The sequence below is a fragment of the Anomaloglossus baeobatrachus genome, chromosome 3, assembly GCF_048569485.1.
Source record: "Anomaloglossus baeobatrachus isolate aAnoBae1 chromosome 3, aAnoBae1.hap1, whole genome shotgun sequence".
In the NCBI taxonomy this organism is placed as follows: Eukaryota; Metazoa; Chordata; class Amphibia; order Anura; family Aromobatidae; genus Anomaloglossus; species Anomaloglossus baeobatrachus.
In genome coordinates, this window is record NC_134355.1 from 697,660,780 (window position 1) to 697,673,452 (window position 12,673).

At 47.0% G+C, this 12,673-nt stretch overlaps 23 non-coding genes across 23 annotated transcripts; 8 read left to right on the top strand and 15 right to left on the bottom strand.

Annotated features, from left to right (window-relative positions):
- Positions 1-830: 830 nt before the first annotated feature.
- On the top strand, positions 831-904 carry TRNAN-GUU (transfer RNA asparagine (anticodon GUU)). Its single transcript has one exon. It is a non-coding gene; the product is annotated as a tRNA-Asn (tRNA).
- Positions 905-1,331: 427 nt separating this feature from the next.
- On the bottom strand, positions 1,332-1,417 carry TRNAY-GUA (transfer RNA tyrosine (anticodon GUA)). Its single transcript is given in 2 exon segments — positions 1,332-1,367; positions 1,381-1,417. It is a non-coding gene; the product is annotated as a tRNA-Tyr (tRNA).
- A 106-nt stretch (positions 1,418-1,523) lies between these two features.
- TRNAA-AGC (transfer RNA alanine (anticodon AGC)) lies at positions 1,524-1,596 on the bottom strand. The gene has a single exon. It is a non-coding gene; the product is annotated as a tRNA-Ala (tRNA).
- An 839-nt stretch (positions 1,597-2,435) lies between these two features.
- On the top strand, positions 2,436-2,509 carry TRNAN-GUU (transfer RNA asparagine (anticodon GUU)). Its single transcript has one exon. It is a non-coding gene; the product is annotated as a tRNA-Asn (tRNA).
- Positions 2,510-2,936: 427 nt separating this feature from the next.
- TRNAY-GUA (transfer RNA tyrosine (anticodon GUA)) lies at positions 2,937-3,022 on the bottom strand. Its single transcript is given in 2 exon segments — positions 2,937-2,972; positions 2,986-3,022. It is a non-coding gene; the product is annotated as a tRNA-Tyr (tRNA).
- Positions 3,023-3,128: 106 nt separating this feature from the next.
- On the bottom strand, positions 3,129-3,201 carry TRNAA-AGC (transfer RNA alanine (anticodon AGC)). The gene has a single exon. It is a non-coding gene; the product is annotated as a tRNA-Ala (tRNA).
- Positions 3,202-4,040: 839 nt separating this feature from the next.
- On the top strand, positions 4,041-4,114 carry TRNAN-GUU (transfer RNA asparagine (anticodon GUU)). Its single transcript has one exon. It is a non-coding gene; the product is annotated as a tRNA-Asn (tRNA).
- A 427-nt stretch (positions 4,115-4,541) lies between these two features.
- On the bottom strand, positions 4,542-4,627 carry TRNAY-GUA (transfer RNA tyrosine (anticodon GUA)). The gene is given in 2 exon segments: positions 4,542-4,577; positions 4,591-4,627. It is a non-coding gene; the product is annotated as a tRNA-Tyr (tRNA).
- A 106-nt stretch (positions 4,628-4,733) lies between these two features.
- TRNAA-AGC (transfer RNA alanine (anticodon AGC)) lies at positions 4,734-4,806 on the bottom strand. The gene has a single exon. It is a non-coding gene; the product is annotated as a tRNA-Ala (tRNA).
- Positions 4,807-5,645: 839 nt separating this feature from the next.
- TRNAN-GUU (transfer RNA asparagine (anticodon GUU)) lies at positions 5,646-5,719 on the top strand. Its single transcript has one exon. It is a non-coding gene; the product is annotated as a tRNA-Asn (tRNA).
- Positions 5,720-6,146: 427 nt separating this feature from the next.
- Positions 6,147-6,232, bottom strand: TRNAY-GUA (transfer RNA tyrosine (anticodon GUA)). Its single transcript is given in 2 exon segments — positions 6,147-6,182; positions 6,196-6,232. It is a non-coding gene; the product is annotated as a tRNA-Tyr (tRNA).
- A 106-nt stretch (positions 6,233-6,338) lies between these two features.
- TRNAA-AGC (transfer RNA alanine (anticodon AGC)) lies at positions 6,339-6,411 on the bottom strand. The gene has a single exon. It is a non-coding gene; the product is annotated as a tRNA-Ala (tRNA).
- An 839-nt stretch (positions 6,412-7,250) lies between these two features.
- TRNAN-GUU (transfer RNA asparagine (anticodon GUU)) lies at positions 7,251-7,324 on the top strand. The gene has a single exon. It is a non-coding gene; the product is annotated as a tRNA-Asn (tRNA).
- A 427-nt stretch (positions 7,325-7,751) lies between these two features.
- Positions 7,752-7,837, bottom strand: TRNAY-GUA (transfer RNA tyrosine (anticodon GUA)). The gene is given in 2 exon segments: positions 7,752-7,787; positions 7,801-7,837. It is a non-coding gene; the product is annotated as a tRNA-Tyr (tRNA).
- Positions 7,838-7,943: 106 nt separating this feature from the next.
- Positions 7,944-8,016, bottom strand: TRNAA-AGC (transfer RNA alanine (anticodon AGC)). Its single transcript has one exon. It is a non-coding gene; the product is annotated as a tRNA-Ala (tRNA).
- Positions 8,017-8,855: 839 nt separating this feature from the next.
- TRNAN-GUU (transfer RNA asparagine (anticodon GUU)) lies at positions 8,856-8,929 on the top strand. The gene has a single exon. It is a non-coding gene; the product is annotated as a tRNA-Asn (tRNA).
- Positions 8,930-9,356: 427 nt separating this feature from the next.
- Positions 9,357-9,442, bottom strand: TRNAY-GUA (transfer RNA tyrosine (anticodon GUA)). Its single transcript is given in 2 exon segments — positions 9,357-9,392; positions 9,406-9,442. It is a non-coding gene; the product is annotated as a tRNA-Tyr (tRNA).
- Positions 9,443-9,548: 106 nt separating this feature from the next.
- On the bottom strand, positions 9,549-9,621 carry TRNAA-AGC (transfer RNA alanine (anticodon AGC)). The gene has a single exon. It is a non-coding gene; the product is annotated as a tRNA-Ala (tRNA).
- An 839-nt stretch (positions 9,622-10,460) lies between these two features.
- Positions 10,461-10,534, top strand: TRNAN-GUU (transfer RNA asparagine (anticodon GUU)). Its single transcript has one exon. It is a non-coding gene; the product is annotated as a tRNA-Asn (tRNA).
- A 427-nt stretch (positions 10,535-10,961) lies between these two features.
- TRNAY-GUA (transfer RNA tyrosine (anticodon GUA)) lies at positions 10,962-11,047 on the bottom strand. Its single transcript is given in 2 exon segments — positions 10,962-10,997; positions 11,011-11,047. It is a non-coding gene; the product is annotated as a tRNA-Tyr (tRNA).
- A 106-nt stretch (positions 11,048-11,153) lies between these two features.
- TRNAA-AGC (transfer RNA alanine (anticodon AGC)) lies at positions 11,154-11,226 on the bottom strand. Its single transcript has one exon. It is a non-coding gene; the product is annotated as a tRNA-Ala (tRNA).
- Positions 11,227-12,065: 839 nt separating this feature from the next.
- TRNAN-GUU (transfer RNA asparagine (anticodon GUU)) lies at positions 12,066-12,139 on the top strand. Its single transcript has one exon. It is a non-coding gene; the product is annotated as a tRNA-Asn (tRNA).
- Positions 12,140-12,566: 427 nt separating this feature from the next.
- Positions 12,567-12,652, bottom strand: TRNAY-GUA (transfer RNA tyrosine (anticodon GUA)). Its single transcript is given in 2 exon segments — positions 12,567-12,602; positions 12,616-12,652. It is a non-coding gene; the product is annotated as a tRNA-Tyr (tRNA).
- Between the last annotated feature and the right edge of the window lie 21 nt (positions 12,653-12,673).

The window sequence follows — 12,673 nt, forward strand, 5'->3', positions numbered from 1 at the left end:
AGACTTGCCTTTACTTTCTTCCCACACCCTGTGGTGGCTTTCACATAAAGTCAGGTGTGACGTTGCATTGTTACATGGCAACTGATTTCTAAAAGTAGATCGCTTTTTTTTTTTTTTTTTTTTTTTTTTAAGTGCGGATACCATTTTGCCATAGTAGAAGATCATCGGAGGAGTTTATAGGGTGACGGGGGGCTTATGAATACATGCACACCTCTTCCAAGCAAACCCTTTGCACATATGTGCAGAACTGAGTGGTAAGGCATGAAAAAAGCCTTAATAATTTGGAGAAGAAAGTTGCGACGCAGCAAATACGCATGCAGAGCCATTGGTCTTTTTGGCTGTGGGGCTGAAAAACACCCGGGCTATAGGAAATGCTGTGACGTGGGGAATTCTTCTTTTTCCATCAGCATGTGATGAGCAGGGATTTGGGCCTTTGGTTTATATTTTTGATCAGAAACGCGTTTGTGTTGACAGAAGAGATTTGGCGACTTCTATGAAAATGATCTCATAGCAGAGGATGGTTTCGATCCATCGACCTCTGGGTTATGGGCCCAGCACGCTTCCGCTGCGCCACTCTGCTGCTGGATGCTGCTACCTTGAGGAGAATTGTACTTATCGACTGACTTTTGAAAAGTGACTAGAAGGGAGGGTGTCTATGGGATGGAATCCGACAGCAGGATCTTATTGTCGGCAACTTGAGCTCTACTGAGCACCGGCAATTGTCTCTTTGTTTTTGCTGATTTCTTTTTGTCATATTATGTTCAAAGGTTCCCCTGAGGAACCTGCGCCTGGCCTGGCTGGGAGTTCCCGTGGAAAGGCCAGACATCTGCGTCTCTGTGGCGCAATCGGTTAGCGCGTTCGGCTGTTAACCGAAAGGTTGGTGGTTCAAGCCCACCCAGGGACGTGGGCCACTTTTGCTTGAGTAGCATGCTACGGGGGAAGAAGATTCCACGTTGGCTTTCATCTGCTCTTCCAATAAAAAGCCCTGTTGCTTGCTCGCTACCTCCCTTTTGAACTCCCTAGATACTACAGAAGAGACCTTTCTAAAAGAGCTCTTTGTCGATAGAGGGAAGGAGCTTAGCCGTGTTTTCCCAGGAACCATGGTCTCTTTTGCTGGCATCGCATGTTATGGGTGGAAAAGATTCCATGTTGGTTTTCAGCTGAGCTGCTCTCCCAACAAGTAAATCTCTGTTGCTCTCTGCCTTTGTTTTGACCTCCTCGGGTACAACGGAGGAAACCTTTCTAAAAGACCTGTTGTAGATGGACAGAAGGAGCATACCTGGGCTGTGTTGACCAGGAGGATGAACCATCCGATAGAATTCACAAAAAATTCCTTCGAGCCGGAATTGAACCAGCGACCTAAGGATTGCTGATTTACTGCTACAGTCCTCCGCTCTACCAGCTGAGCTATCGAAGGCATGTTTTGCTCATGCTTGAAAGCCTCCTAGTTTTAGCTGTTGGAGCCTTGAGCATGAGGTAAAAAGAAACTCTCGACTACCATGTGAAAAAAACAAAATCAGCTTTGGAGAATGCGGGCATCGATCCCGCTACCTCTCGCATGCTAAGCGAGCGCTCTACCACTTGAGCTAATCCCCCTGGCATGGTAGACTTGCCTTTACTTTCTTCCCACACCCTGTGGTGGCTTTCACATAAAGTCAGGTGTGACGTTGCATTGTTACATGGCAACTGATTTCTAAAAGTAGATCGCTTTTTTTTTTTTTTTTTTTTTTTTTTAAGTGCGGATACCATTTTGCCATAGTAGAAGATCATCGGAGGAGTTTATAGGGTGACGGGGGGCTTATGAATACATGCACACCTCTTCCAAGCAAACCCTTTGCACATATGTGCAGAACTGAGTGGTAAGGCATGAAAAAAGCCTTAATAATTTGGAGAAGAAAGTTGCGACGCAGCAAATACGCATGCAGAGCCATTGGTCTTTTTGGCTGTGGGGCTGAAAAACACCCGGGCTATAGGAAATGCTGTGACGTGGGGAATTCTTCTTTTTCCATCAGCATGTGATGAGCAGGGATTTGGGCCTTTGGTTTATATTTTTGATCAGAAACGCGTTTGTGTTGACAGAAGAGACTTGGCGACTTCTATGAAAATGATCTCATAGCAGAGGATGGTTTCGATCCATCGACCTCTGGGTTATGGGCCCAGCACGCTTCCGCTGCGCCACTCTGCTGCTGGATGCTGCTACCTTGAGGAGAATTGTACTTATCGACTGACTTTTGAAAAGTGACTAGAAGGGAGGGTGTCTATGGGATGGAATCCGACAGCAGGATCTTATTGTCGGCAACTTGAGCTCTACTGAGCACCGGCAATTGTCTCTTTGTTTTTGCTGATTTCTTTTTGTCATATTATGTTCAAAGGTTCCCCTGAGGAACCTGCGCCTGGCCTGGCTGGGAGTTCCCGTGGAAAGGCCAGACATCTGCGTCTCTGTGGCGCAATCGGTTAGCGCGTTCGGCTGTTAACCGAAAGGTTGGTGGTTCAAGCCCACCCAGGGACGTGGGCCACTTTTGCTTGAGTAGCATGCTACGGGGGAAGAAGATTCCACGTTGGCTTTCATCTGCTCTTCCAATAAAAAGCCCTGTTGCTTGCTCGCTACCTCCCTTTTGAACTCCCTAGATACTACAGAAGAGACCTTTCTAAAAGAGCTCTTTGTCGATAGAGGGAAGGAGCTTAGCCGTGTTTTCCCAGGAACCATGGTCTCTTTTGCTGGCATCGCATGTTATGGGTGGAAAAGATTCCATGTTGGTTTTCAGCTGAGCTGCTCTCCCAACAAGTAAATCTCTGTTGCTCTCTGCCTTTGTTTTGACCTCCTCGGGTACAACGGAGGAAACCTTTCTAAAAGACCTGTTGTAGATGGACAGAAGGAGCATACCTGGGCTGTGTTGACCAGGAGGATGAACCATCCGATAGAATTCACAAAAAATTCCTTCGAGCCGGAATTGAACCAGCGACCTAAGGATTGCTGATTTACTGCTACAGTCCTCCGCTCTACCAGCTGAGCTATCGAAGGCATGTTTTGCTCATGCTTGAAAGCCTCCTAGTTTTAGCTGTTGGAGCCTTGAGCATGAGGTAAAAAGAAACTCTCGACTACCATGTGAAAAAAACAAAATCAGCTTTGGAGAATGCGGGCATCGATCCCGCTACCTCTCGCATGCTAAGCGAGCGCTCTACCACTTGAGCTAATCCCCCTGGCATGGTAGACTTGCCTTTACTTTCTTCCCACACCCTGTGGTGGCTTTCACATAAAGTCAGGTGTGACGTTGCATTGTTACATGGCAACTGATTTCTAAAAGTAGATCGCTTTTTTTTTTTTTTTTTTTTTTTTTTAAGTGCGGATACCATTTTGCCATAGTAGAAGATCATCGGAGGAGTTTATAGGGTGACGGGGGGCTTATGAATACATGCACACCTCTTCCAAGCAAACCCTTTGCACATATGTGCAGAACTGAGTGGTAAGGCATGAAAAAAGCCTTAATAATTTGGAGAAGAAAGTTGCGACGCAGCAAATACGCATGCAGAGCCATTGGTCTTTTTGGCTGTGGGGCTGAAAAACACCCGGGCTATAGGAAATGCTGTGACGTGGGGAATTCTTCTTTTTCCATCAGCATGTGATGAGCAGGGATTTGGGCCTTTGGTTTATATTTTTGATCAGAAACGCGTTTGTGTTGACAGAAGAGACTTGGCGACTTCTATGAAAATGATCTCATAGCAGAGGATGGTTTCGATCCATCGACCTCTGGGTTATGGGCCCAGCACGCTTCCGCTGCGCCACTCTGCTGCTGGATGCTGCTACCTTGAGGAGAATTGTACTTATCGACTGACTTTTGAAAAGTGACTAGAAGGGAGGGTGTCTATGGGATGGAATCCGACAGCAGGATCTTATTGTCGGCAACTTGAGCTCTACTGAGCACCGGCAATTGTCTCTTTGTTTTTGCTGATTTCTTTTTGTCATATTATGTTCAAAGGTTCCCCTGAGGAACCTGCGCCTGGCCTGGCTGGGAGTTCCCGTGGAAAGGCCAGACATCTGCGTCTCTGTGGCGCAATCGGTTAGCGCGTTCGGCTGTTAACCGAAAGGTTGGTGGTTCAAGCCCACCCAGGGACGTGGGCCACTTTTGCTTGAGTAGCATGCTACGGGGGAAGAAGATTCCACGTTGGCTTTCATCTGCTCTTCCAATAAAAAGCCCTGTTGCTTGCTCGCTACCTCCCTTTTGAACTCCCTAGATACTACAGAAGAGACCTTTCTAAAAGAGCTCTTTGTCGATAGAGGGAAGGAGCTTAGCCGTGTTTTCCCAGGAACCATGGTCTCTTTTGCTGGCATCGCATGTTATGGGTGGAAAAGATTCCATGTTGGTTTTCAGCTGAGCTGCTCTCCCAACAAGTAAATCTCTGTTGCTCTCTGCCTTTGTTTTGACCTCCTCGGGTACAACGGAGGAAACCTTTCTAAAAGACCTGTTGTAGATGGACAGAAGGAGCATACCTGGGCTGTGTTGACCAGGAGGATGAACCATCCGATAGAATTCACAAAAAATTCCTTCGAGCCGGAATTGAACCAGCGACCTAAGGATTGCTGATTTACTGCTACAGTCCTCCGCTCTACCAGCTGAGCTATCGAAGGCATGTTTTGCTCATGCTTGAAAGCCTCCTAGTTTTAGCTGTTGGAGCCTTGAGCATGAGGTAAAAAGAAACTCTCGACTACCATGTGAAAAAAACAAAATCAGCTTTGGAGAATGCGGGCATCGATCCCGCTACCTCTCGCATGCTAAGCGAGCGCTCTACCACTTGAGCTAATCCCCCTGGCATGGTAGACTTGCCTTTACTTTCTTCCCACACCCTGTGGTGGCTTTCACATAAAGTCAGGTGTGACGTTGCATTGTTACATGGCAACTGATTTCTAAAAGTAGATCGCTTTTTTTTTTTTTTTTTTTTTTTTTTAAGTGCGGATACCATTTTGCCATAGTAGAAGATCATCGGAGGAGTTTATAGGGTGACGGGGGGCTTATGAATACATGCACACCTCTTCCAAGCAAACCCTTTGCACATATGTGCAGAACTGAGTGGTAAGGCATGAAAAAAGCCTTAATAATTTGGAGAAGAAAGTTGCGACGCAGCAAATACGCATGCAGAGCCATTGGTCTTTTTGGCTGTGGGGCTGAAAAACACCCGGGCTATAGGAAATGCTGTGACGTGGGGAATTCTTCTTTTTCCATCAGCATGTGATGAGCAGGGATTTGGGCCTTTGGTTTATATTTTTGATCAGAAACGCGTTTGTGTTGACAGAAGAGACTTGGCGACTTCTATGAAAATGATCTCATAGCAGAGGATGGTTTCGATCCATCGACCTCTGGGTTATGGGCCCAGCACGCTTCCGCTGCGCCACTCTGCTGCTGGATGCTGCTACCTTGAGGAGAATTGTACTTATCGACTGACTTTTGAAAAGTGACTAGAAGGGAGGGTGTCTATGGGATGGAATCCGACAGCAGGATCTTATTGTCGGCAACTTGAGCTCTACTGAGCACCGGCAATTGTCTCTTTGTTTTTGCTGATTTCTTTTTGTCATATTATGTTCAAAGGTTCCCCTGAGGAACCTGCGCCTGGCCTGGCTGGGAGTTCCCGTGGAAAGGCCAGACATCTGCGTCTCTGTGGCGCAATCGGTTAGCGCGTTCGGCTGTTAACCGAAAGGTTGGTGGTTCAAGCCCACCCAGGGACGTGGGCCACTTTTGCTTGAGTAGCATGCTACGGGGGAAGAAGATTCCACGTTGGCTTTCATCTGCTCTTCCAATAAAAAGCCCTGTTGCTTGCTCGCTACCTCCCTTTTGAACTCCCTAGATACTACAGAAGAGACCTTTCTAAAAGAGCTCTTTGTCGATAGAGGGAAGGAGCTTAGCCGTGTTTTCCCAGGAACCATGGTCTCTTTTGCTGGCATCGCATGTTATGGGTGGAAAAGATTCCATGTTGGTTTTCAGCTGAGCTGCTCTCCCAACAAGTAAATCTCTGTTGCTCTCTGCCTTTGTTTTGACCTCCTCGGGTACAACGGAGGAAACCTTTCTAAAAGACCTGTTGTAGATGGACAGAAGGAGCATACCTGGGCTGTGTTGACCAGGAGGATGAACCATCCGATAGAATTCACAAAAAATTCCTTCGAGCCGGAATTGAACCAGCGACCTAAGGATTGCTGATTTACTGCTACAGTCCTCCGCTCTACCAGCTGAGCTATCGAAGGCATGTTTTGCTCATGCTTGAAAGCCTCCTAGTTTTAGCTGTTGGAGCCTTGAGCATGAGGTAAAAAGAAACTCTCGACTACCATGTGAAAAAAACAAAATCAGCTTTGGAGAATGCGGGCATCGATCCCGCTACCTCTCGCATGCTAAGCGAGCGCTCTACCACTTGAGCTAATCCCCCTGGCATGGTAGACTTGCCTTTACTTTCTTCCCACACCCTGTGGTGGCTTTCACATAAAGTCAGGTGTGACGTTGCATTGTTACATGGCAACTGATTTCTAAAAGTAGATCGCTTTTTTTTTTTTTTTTTTTTTTTTTTAAGTGCGGATACCATTTTGCCATAGTAGAAGATCATCGGAGGAGTTTATAGGGTGACGGGGGGCTTATGAATACATGCACACCTCTTCCAAGCAAACCCTTTGCACATATGTGCAGAACTGAGTGGTAAGGCATGAAAAAAGCCTTAATAATTTGGAGAAGAAAGTTGCGACGCAGCAAATACGCATGCAGAGCCATTGGTCTTTTTGGCTGTGGGGCTGAAAAACACCCGGGCTATAGGAAATGCTGTGACGTGGGGAATTCTTCTTTTTCCATCAGCATGTGATGAGCAGGGATTTGGGCCTTTGGTTTATATTTTTGATCAGAAACGCGTTTGTGTTGACAGAAGAGACTTGGCGACTTCTATGAAAATGATCTCATAGCAGAGGATGGTTTCGATCCATCGACCTCTGGGTTATGGGCCCAGCACGCTTCCGCTGCGCCACTCTGCTGCTGGATGCTGCTACCTTGAGGAGAATTGTACTTATCGACTGACTTTTGAAAAGTGACTAGAAGGGAGGGTGTCTATGGGATGGAATCCGACAGCAGGATCTTATTGTCGGCAACTTGAGCTCTACTGAGCACCGGCAATTGTCTCTTTGTTTTTGCTGATTTCTTTTTGTCATATTATGTTCAAAGGTTCCCCTGAGGAACCTGCGCCTGGCCTGGCTGGGAGTTCCCGTGGAAAGGCCAGACATCTGCGTCTCTGTGGCGCAATCGGTTAGCGCGTTCGGCTGTTAACCGAAAGGTTGGTGGTTCAAGCCCACCCAGGGACGTGGGCCACTTTTGCTTGAGTAGCATGCTACGGGGGAAGAAGATTCCACGTTGGCTTTCATCTGCTCTTCCAATAAAAAGCCCTGTTGCTTGCTCGCTACCTCCCTTTTGAACTCCCTAGATACTACAGAAGAGACCTTTCTAAAAGAGCTCTTTGTCGATAGAGGGAAGGAGCTTAGCCGTGTTTTCCCAGGAACCATGGTCTCTTTTGCTGGCATCGCATGTTATGGGTGGAAAAGATTCCATGTTGGTTTTCAGCTGAGCTGCTCTCCCAACAAGTAAATCTCTGTTGCTCTCTGCCTTTGTTTTGACCTCCTCGGGTACAACGGAGGAAACCTTTCTAAAAGACCTGTTGTAGATGGACAGAAGGAGCATACCTGGGCTGTGTTGACCAGGAGGATGAACCATCCGATAGAATTCACAAAAAATTCCTTCGAGCCGGAATTGAACCAGCGACCTAAGGATTGCTGATTTACTGCTACAGTCCTCCGCTCTACCAGCTGAGCTATCGAAGGCATGTTTTGCTCATGCTTGAAAGCCTCCTAGTTTTAGCTGTTGGAGCCTTGAGCATGAGGTAAAAAGAAACTCTCGACTACCATGTGAAAAAAACAAAATCAGCTTTGGAGAATGCGGGCATCGATCCCGCTACCTCTCGCATGCTAAGCGAGCGCTCTACCACTTGAGCTAATCCCCCTGGCATGGTAGACTTGCCTTTACTTTCTTCCCACACCCTGTGGTGGCTTTCACATAAAGTCAGGTGTGACGTTGCATTGTTACATGGCAACTGATTTCTAAAAGTAGATCGCTTTTTTTTTTTTTTTTTTTTTTTTTTAAGTGCGGATACCATTTTGCCATAGTAGAAGATCATCGGAGGAGTTTATAGGGTGACGGGGGGCTTATGAATACATGCACACCTCTTCCAAGCAAACCCTTTGCACATATGTGCAGAACTGAGTGGTAAGGCATGAAAAAAGCCTTAATAATTTGGAGAAGAAAGTTGCGACGCAGCAAATACGCATGCAGAGCCATTGGTCTTTTTGGCTGTGGGGCTGAAAAACACCCGGGCTATAGGAAATGCTGTGACGTGGGGAATTCTTCTTTTTCCATCAGCATGTGATGAGCAGGGATTTGGGCCTTTGGTTTATATTTTTGATCAGAAACGCGTTTGTGTTGACAGAAGAGACTTGGCGACTTCTATGAAAATGATCTCATAGCAGAGGATGGTTTCGATCCATCGACCTCTGGGTTATGGGCCCAGCACGCTTCCGCTGCGCCACTCTGCTGCTGGATGCTGCTACCTTGAGGAGAATTGTACTTATCGACTGACTTTTGAAAAGTGACTAGAAGGGAGGGTGTCTATGGGATGGAATCCGACAGCAGGATCTTATTGTCGGCAACTTGAGCTCTACTGAGCACCGGCAATTGTCTCTTTGTTTTTGCTGATTTCTTTTTGTCATATTATGTTCAAAGGTTCCCCTGAGGAACCTGCGCCTGGCCTGGCTGGGAGTTCCCGTGGAAAGGCCAGACATCTGCGTCTCTGTGGCGCAATCGGTTAGCGCGTTCGGCTGTTAACCGAAAGGTTGGTGGTTCAAGCCCACCCAGGGACGTGGGCCACTTTTGCTTGAGTAGCATGCTACGGGGGAAGAAGATTCCACGTTGGCTTTCATCTGCTCTTCCAATAAAAAGCCCTGTTGCTTGCTCGCTACCTCCCTTTTGAACTCCCTAGATACTACAGAAGAGACCTTTCTAAAAGAGCTCTTTGTCGATAGAGGGAAGGAGCTTAGCCGTGTTTTCCCAGGAACCATGGTCTCTTTTGCTGGCATCGCATGTTATGGGTGGAAAAGATTCCATGTTGGTTTTCAGCTGAGCTGCTCTCCCAACAAGTAAATCTCTGTTGCTCTCTGCCTTTGTTTTGACCTCCTCGGGTACAACGGAGGAAACCTTTCTAAAAGACCTGTTGTAGATGGACAGAAGGAGCATACCTGGGCTGTGTTGACCAGGAGGATGAACCATCCGATAGAATTCACAAAAAATTCCTTCGAGCCGGAATTGAACCAGCGACCTAAGGATTGCTGATTTACTGCTACAGTCCTCCGCTCTACCAGCTGAGCTATCGAAGGCATGTTTTGCTCATGCTTGAAAGCCTCCTAGTTTTAGCTGTTGGAGCCTTGAGCATGAGGTAAAAAGAAACTCTCGACTACCATGTGAAAAAAACAAAATCAGCTTTGGAGAATGCGGGCATCGATCCCGCTACCTCTCGCATGCTAAGCGAGCGCTCTACCACTTGAGCTAATCCCCCTGGCATGGTAGACTTGCCTTTACTTTCTTCCCACACCCTGTGGTGGCTTTCACATAAAGTCAGGTGTGACGTTGCATTGTTACATGGCAACTGATTTCTAAAAGTAGATCGCTTTTTTTTTTTTTTTTTTTTTTTTTTAAGTGCGGATACCATTTTGCCATAGTAGAAGATCATCGGAGGAGTTTATAGGGTGACGGGGGGCTTATGAATACATGCACACCTCTTCCAAGCAAACCCTTTGCACATATGTGCAGAACTGAGTGGTAAGGCATGAAAAAAGCCTTAATAATTTGGAGAAGAAAGTTGCGACGCAGCAAATACGCATGCAGAGCCATTGGTCTTTTTGGCTGTGGGGCTGAAAAACACCCGGGCTATAGGAAATGCTGTGACGTGGGGAATTCTTCTTTTTCCATCAGCATGTGATGAGCAGGGATTTGGGCCTTTGGTTTATATTTTTGATCAGAAACGCGTTTGTGTTGACAGAAGAGATTTGGCGACTTCTATGAAAATGATCTCATAGCAGAGGATGGTTTCGATCCATCGACCTCTGGGTTATGGGCCCAGCACGCTTCCGCTGCGCCACTCTGCTGCTGGATGCTGCTACCTTGAGGAGAATTGTACTTATCGACTGACTTTTGAAAAGTGACTAGAAGGGAGGGTGTCTATGGGATGGAATCCGACAGCAGGATCTTATTGTCGGCAACTTGAGCTCTACTGAGCACCGGCAATTGTCTCTTTGTTTTTGCTGATTTCTTTTTGTCATATTATGTTCAAAGGTTCCCCTGAGGAACCTGCGCCTGGCCTGGCTGGGAGTTCCCGTGGAAAGGCCAGACATCTGCGTCTCTGTGGCGCAATCGGTTAGCGCGTTCGGCTGTTAACCGAAAGGTTGGTGGTTCAAGCCCACCCAGGGACGTGGGCCACTTTTGCTTGAGTAGCATGCTACGGGGGAAGAAGATTCCACGTTGGCTTTCATCTGCTCTTCCAATAAAAAGCCCTGTTGCTTGCTCGCTACCTCCCTTTTGAACTCCCTAGATACTACAGAAGAGACCTTTCTAAAAGAGCTCTTTGTCGATAGAGGGAAGGAGCTTAGCCGTGTTTTCCCAGGAACCATGGTCTCTTTTGCTGGCATCGCATGTTATGGGTGGAAAAGATTCCATGTTGGTTTTCAGCTGAGCTGCTCTCCCAACAAGTAAATCTCTGTTGCTCTCTGCCTTTGTTTTGACCTCCTCGGGTACAACGGAGGAAACCTTTCTAAAAGACCTGTTGTAGATGGACAGAAGGAGCATACCTGGGCTGTGTTGACCAGGAGGATGAACCATCCGATAGAATTCACAAAAAATTCCTTCGAGCCGGAATTGAACCAGCGACCTAAGGATTGCTGATTTACTGCTACAGTCCTCCGCTCTACCAGCTGAGCTATCGAAGGCATGTTTTGCTCATGCTTGAAAGCCTCCTAGTTTTAGCTGTTGGAGCCTTGAGCATGAGGTAAAAAGAAACTCTCGACTACCATGTGAAAAAAACAAAATCAGCTTTGGAGAATGCGGGCATCGATCCCGCTACCTCTCGCATGCTAAGCGAGCGCTCTACCACTTGAGCTAATCCCCCTGGCATGGTAGACTTGCCTTTACTTTCTTCCCACACCCTGTGGTGGCTTTCACATAAAGTCAGGTGTGACGTTGCATTGTTACATGGCAACTGATTTCTAAAAGTAGATCGCTTTTTTTTTTTTTTTTTTTTTTTTTTAAGTGCGGATACCATTTTGCCATAGTAGAAGATCATCGGAGGAGTTTATAGGGTGACGGGGGGCTTATGAATACATGCACACCTCTTCCAAGCAAACCCTTTGCACATATGTGCAGAACTGAGTGGTAAGGCATGAAAAAAGCCTTAATAATTTGGAGAAGAAAGTTGCGACGCAGCAAATACGCATGCAGAGCCATTGGTCTTTTTGGCTGTGGGGCTGAAAAACACCCGGGCTATAGGAAATGCTGTGACGTGGGGAATTCTTCTTTTTCCATCAGCATGTGATGAGCAGGGATTTGGGCCTTTGGTTTATATTTTTGATCAGAAACGCGTTTGTGTTGACAGAAGAGATTTGGCGACTTCTATGAAAATGATCTCATAGCAGAGGATGGTTTCGATCCATCGACCTCTGGGTTATGGGCCCAGCACGCTTCCGCTGCGCCACTCTGCTGCTGGATGCTGCTACCTTGAGGAGAATTGTACTTATCGACTGACTTTTGAAAAGTGACTAGAAGGGAGGGTGTCTATGGGATGGAATCCGACAGCAGGATCTTATTGTCGGCAACTTGAGCTCTACTGAGCACCGGCAATTGTCTCTTTGTTTTTGCTGATTTCTTTTTGTCATATTATGTTCAAAGGTTCCCCTGAGGAACCTGCGCCTGGCCTGGCTGGGAGTTCCCGTGGAAAGGCCAGACATCTGCGTCTCTGTGGCGCAATCGGTTAGCGCGTTCGGCTGTTAACCGAAAGGTTGGTGGTTCAAGCCCACCCAGGGACGTGGGCCACTTTTGCTTGAGTAGCATGCTACGGGGGAAGAAGATTCCACGTTGGCTTTCATCTGCTCTTCCAATAAAAAGCCCTGTTGCTTGCTCGCTACCTCCCTTTTGAACTCCCTAGATACTACAGAAGAGACCTTTCTAAAAGAGCTCTTTGTCGATAGAGGGAAGGAGCTTAGCCGTGTTTTCCCAGGAACCATGGTCTCTTTTGCTGGCATCGCATGTTATGGGTGGAAAAGATTCCATGTTGGTTTTCAGCTGAGCTGCTCTCCCAACAAGTAAATCTCTGTTGCTCTCTGCCTTTGTTTTGACCTCCTCGGGTACAACGGAGGAAACCTTTCTAAAAGACCTGTTGTAGATGGACAGAAGGAGCATACCTGGGCTGTGTTGACCAGGAGGATGAACCATCCGATAGAATTCACAAAAAATTCCTTCGAGCCGGAATTGAACCAGCGACCTAAGGATTGCTGATTTACTGCTACAGTCCTCCGCTCTACCAGCTGAGCTATCGAAGGCATGTTTTGCTCATGCTTGAA